The following is a 5,092-nucleotide window of genomic DNA, read 5'->3' on the forward strand; positions in this document are numbered from 1 at the left end:
GAAAAACCACGTCAGCCGGGGCGAGCGACCCATGGCGGTCTGGGTGCTTATCGCTGCTATTATAGGGGCACCCCGGCAGACGCAAAAAAAAAAAAAATTTTTTTTCGACATTCTTTCTTGCTCGTCGACCTCGGGTGACCCAGGTCGCAGTGGGAGCCGCGCACGAAAGCGGCGTCGCGAGACGGCTTCGCGGTCGCTAGTCGCACGAGCTCGGCAACCGCGTCTGCCGGGGCGGAGTTCGGGACGCCGACGGCTAAGTGGGAACCGCCGCTCGGATGTTCGCCGTTTGTGGCCGAGTGAGTGCTGGCACTCCGGCGAAGCCAAACGGGGCCGATTCCGGCACGATATCGGCGTCTTTCTACGTGCTCGCCGGCGACCGTCGCACGAGTACGGCAAAGTGCGTCTGCCGGGGCGGGGTTTGCGACGCGTACGCAATAGTGAGAACCGTCGCTCGGATGTTCGTCGTCTTTCGCCGAGCCAGTGCTGGCACTCCGGCGAAGCCGAACGGAGCCGATTCGGGCACGATATCGGCGTCTTTCCACGTGCTCGCCGGCGACCGTCGCACGAGTACGGTAAACCGCGTCAGCCGGGGCGGAGTTCGGGACGCCGATGCGAAAGTGGGAAGCGCCGCTCGGATCTTCGCCGTTTTTGGAGGAGTCAGTGGCGGCACTCCGGTGAAGCCAAGGTGCGCCAATTCGCGCACGATATCGGCGTCTTTCGACGTGCCCGCCGGCCACCGTCGCACGAGTACGGCAAACCTCGTCTGCCGGGGCGGGGTTTGCGACGCCGACGCAAAAGTGGGAACCGCCGCTCGGATGTTCGCCGTTTTTGGCAGAGTGAGTGCTGGCACTCCGGCGAAGCGAAAGAGCGTGAATGCGCCCACGAAAGTAGCGTATTTGGACGTGCTTGACGGCGACCGCCGCAGGAGTACGAAAAACCACGTCAGCCGGGGCGAGCGACCCACGGCGGTCTGGGTGCTTATCGCTGCTATTATAGGGGCACCCCGGCAGACGCAGAAAGAAAAAAAAAAAAAAAATGGGGACATGGCGTGCGTCACCGTGCGGCTTCGCAGCGTTGCCGAAGTCGCCGAGCCCTTCGACTGAGCCGAACGGCGGACAGGGAACGTTGGTCGGCCGTTCTAACCTGTCGGTGCCACGCCGAGACGTCGTTAAGGAAAACCGCGTCGTGGGCCTCTACGACGCCGTCGAGTCGTTGTACGTTTGGTGTCCAGCGTGTCGGCGGCGAGTAGCGGACACGTCGTTCACGACTTCGGTCTTTCGCAGTCGACGCGAACTTGCGGAGAGTCGTGGTGCCTCACGTTTTCGGCAGAAACCGCGGCGGAATTTTCCCGTGCGTGCGCGCACGACCTCGGTGCTGTGCCGTCAGCGTAGTGTTGCACAAACTCGTGGCCTACCCAAGGTGCGGTACGTTTGCGGCCGTATCCTCGGTGGGAATTTCGTGAGTAGGGTCGCAAATTCTACGACCTCGGCGGGTTTGAGAGCGACGTAGACTTGTGGCACGCTCAACGTGCCACACGTTTCGGGGCACACCCGCGGTGAAATTTTCTCGAGTACGCTCGTATTAGTGCCCAAGGAGGTCTGGGTACTTATCGCTGCTATTATGTGGGGGTTCTCGTGAGCGGCGTACGCGAAAGCGACCGGGTGTCTGATATGCGGCGGGCTTCGGCCTCGTCAAGCGTGTCCTCGGGTCTGCTCCAGGGGAATCCACGGCAGTCGTCTGCAGCCTCATCCGCTTGATGCGTTAGGGGCTGGTTGTCGGACGGTGCCGTTTTACCACGATATCGAGGTGTGTTCCGTGTCGTCCTCGGGCGATTCAGATGCGAAAGCGCCGAAGACGCGGGCGTGACCCGTCGTCTGGCGGCTTTGCAGTCTCGGCTCCGTTGCTAGTTCCGGCCGGTCCACCGACAGTGCAGCGGGCTTGGGCAACCCGCACGGCGCGACCGAGTCGATGCAACGAAAAAGAGCGAGCATGAACGTGCTTCTTGCCGCACGGCTCCCACTCGTCTTTCGGGAAGGTTGTGCCGTAGCGAGCTCGAACGCCGTCATCTCGGAGTGCAAAATAAGCGTGTTGGGGCGCCTGAAGGTGGCCTCCGCCGCACACAGACTGCGTCCGGCCCGCCGAAGGCGAGGACGGACGCGCAGTCGAACGATTACCTGGTTGATCCTGCCAGTAATCATATGCTTGTCTCAAAGATTAAGCCATGCATGTCTAAGTACATGCCGAAATAAGGCGAAACCGCGAATGGCTCATTAAATCAGTTATGGTTCCTTAGATCGTTTCTTCCTACTTGGATAACTGTGGCAATTCTAGAGCTAATACATGCAGTGAGCCTGGAGCCCTTTGGGTAACGGGTGCTTTTATTAGACCAAGATCGATCGGGTTTCGGCCCGTATTGTGTGGTGACTCTGGATAACTTTGTGCTGATCGCATGGCCACGAGCCGGCGACGTTTCTTTCAAGTGTCTGCCTTATCAACTTTCGATGGTAGGTTACTTGCTTACCATGGTTGTTACGGGTAACGGAGAATCAGGGTTCGATTCCGGAGAGGGAGCCTGAGAAACGGCTACCACATCCAAGGAAGGCAGCAGGCGCGCAAATTACCCACTCCCGGCACGGGGAGGTAGTGACGAAAAATAACAATACGGGACTCTTTTGAGGCCCCGTAATTGAAATGAGTACACTCTAAATCCTTTAACGAGGATCAATTGGAGGGCAAGTCTGGTGCCAGCAGCCGCGGTAATTCCAGCTCCAATAGCGTATACTAAAGCTGCTGCGGTTAAAAAGCTCGTAGTTGGATCTCAGTTCCAGACGAGTAGTGCATCTACCCGATGCGACGGCTCGGACTGAACATCATGCCGGTTCTTTCTTGGTGCACTTCATTGTGTGCCTCGAGATGGCCGGTGCTTTTACTTTGAAAAAATTAGAGTGCTCAACGCAGGCGAGTCGCCTGAATAAACTTGCATGGAATAATAGAACAAGACCTCGTTTCTGTTCTGTTGGTTTTTGGAATACGAGGTAATGATTAAGAGGGACGGACGGGGGCATTCGTATTGCGGCGCTAGAGGTGAAATTCTTGGACCGTCGCAAGACGAACTACTGCGAAAGCATTTGCCAAGAATGTTTTCATTGATCAAGAACGAAAGTCAGAGGTTCGAAGGCGATCAGATACCGCCCTAGTTCTGACCATAAACGATGCCAACCAGCGATCCGCCTGAGTTACTCAAATGACTCGGCGGGCAGCTTCCGGGAAACCAAAGTATTTGGGTTCCGGGGGAAGTATGGTTGCAAAGCTGAAACTTAAAGGAATTGACGGAAGGGCACCACCAGGAGTGGAGCCTGCGGCTTAATTTGACTCAACACGGGAAAACTTACCCGGCCCGGACACTGGGAGGATTGACAGATTGAGAGCTCTTTCTTGATTCGGTGGATGGTGGTGCATGGCCGTTCTTAGTTGGTGGAGCGATTTGTCTGGTTAATTCCGATAACGAACGAGACTCTAGCCTATTAAATAGGTGCGGGGTTCCCAGCACCTTACAACCTTCTTAGAGGGACAAGCGGCTCCTAGCCGCACGAAACAGAGCAATAACAGGTCTGTGATGCCCTTAGATGTCCGGGGCCGCACGCGCGCTACACTGAAGGAAGCAGCGTGTCTTTATCCCTGTCTGAAAAGACTGGGTAACCCGTGGAACTTCTTTCGTGATTGGGATAGGGGCTTGCAATTGTTCCCCTTGAACGAGGAATTCCCAGTAAGCGCGAGTCATAAGCTCGCGTTGATTACGTCCCTGCCCTTTGTACACACCGCCCGTCGCTACTACCGATTGAATGATTTAGTGAGGTCTTCGGACCGATGTCCGGCGCGGCCTTTCGGTTGCGCCGGTCTGTTGGAAAGATGACCAAACTTGATCATTTAGAGGAAGTAAAAGTCGTAACAAGGTTTCCGTAGGTGAACCTGCGGAAGGATCATTAACGGATTGTGAAGGGTGAGCGCCTCAGCTGCGTCTGCGCCCGACACTTTCTGCCGCTGACCCCGTTTGGACGCGGGGTCGGCTTTTCCCCACGGGGCTGCCTGAATGTGGAGCGGCACCCCGTGACAAATTGTTGCGCCCAGCGGACGCCAACACCGCGACCTTGGACGGTCGGCCAGGTGGCGGACGCGGGTACAAACGGCGCAACGCACTCATAGGTCGGCTTTCGACCCGCCACTGCACCGTGGCTCGAAGCGCTCGAAATGCGCGACCCGACCGCTGCGGGACCGCCTAGTACTGTAAACAGGAGCGGCGGAGCGCGAACGGCGAGTCGTGGTTACGTCGGTAGAAGGCGAGGCTGCGCGTTCCCGAAACGCCAGCCGAGTGCCCTCCCGACCGTTCGAGCGTGCAAGAACGAGACCCGACAATCGCGCGGCGACTGCCAAGTACGAGAGGAACGGCACAAGCGTCGGCGGTCGGTCAAGGAACTGGCGATGTGACGGGTCCGCTGTGCACCAGTGCATACCGTCCCGCCGTCCGCGGCAAGCGCCTCCGCGTCCTCGGGTGACGGAGGCTGCCGGTCGGTTCTTGCAGGCGAGGGATCTCGCTGGCACCGGTTCGCGTTGACGCGCGGCCGGTCATGGCACGGCGATGCGACGGCCGAGGTGCGCAGTACTCGATGGAGGAACCGCACGCTCCGATGACCGTCCCGCCCTCCGCGGCGTATGCGTACCGACCGTAATGGTTGCAGCAGCGCCGGCCGGCTTTTGAATTCGCCACACGAAACACGGTGCGAGATCGCGGTTAGGGGAGCGTCGACGTTGCCAGGCGTTTTGCTTGCTGCCGAGGGAAAGGCGGCACGGCCACGTCGCGCTCGTCGCGATTAGCGGGTCTGCGCGCTTTGGGAAGGTGCCGCAACGACTTGCCGAAAGAGGAAGCACGGAAGAACGAGGGACTTGGACGTCCCGACAATTGAACGCACTTGCGGCCAGGCCCTTGCTGGCTTCGTTCTTCCGCCTCGAGTAGGCTCGTACGCGGCTCCGGCGCCGAAAGTGGTCCTTGGCACCGACTTCGGTGGACGTGGGAAGTGCCGCGCAAGTACGGCGC

General features: G+C 58.7%; 1 non-coding gene across 1 annotated transcript; it reads left to right on the forward strand.

Moving 5' to 3' along the window:
- The first annotated feature begins 2,171 nt into the window (after positions 1-2,171).
- LOC142793909 (small subunit ribosomal RNA) lies at positions 2,172-3,986 on the forward strand. The gene has a single exon (XR_012891918.1). It is a non-coding gene; the product is annotated as a small subunit ribosomal RNA (ribosomal RNA).
- The last annotated feature ends 1,106 nt before the right edge of the window (positions 3,987-5,092 follow it).

Source organism: Rhipicephalus microplus, unplaced genomic scaffold (genome assembly GCF_043290135.1).
Source record: "Rhipicephalus microplus isolate Deutch F79 unplaced genomic scaffold, USDA_Rmic scaffold_345, whole genome shotgun sequence".
NCBI lineage: Eukaryota > Metazoa > Arthropoda > Arachnida > Ixodida > Ixodidae > Rhipicephalus > Rhipicephalus microplus.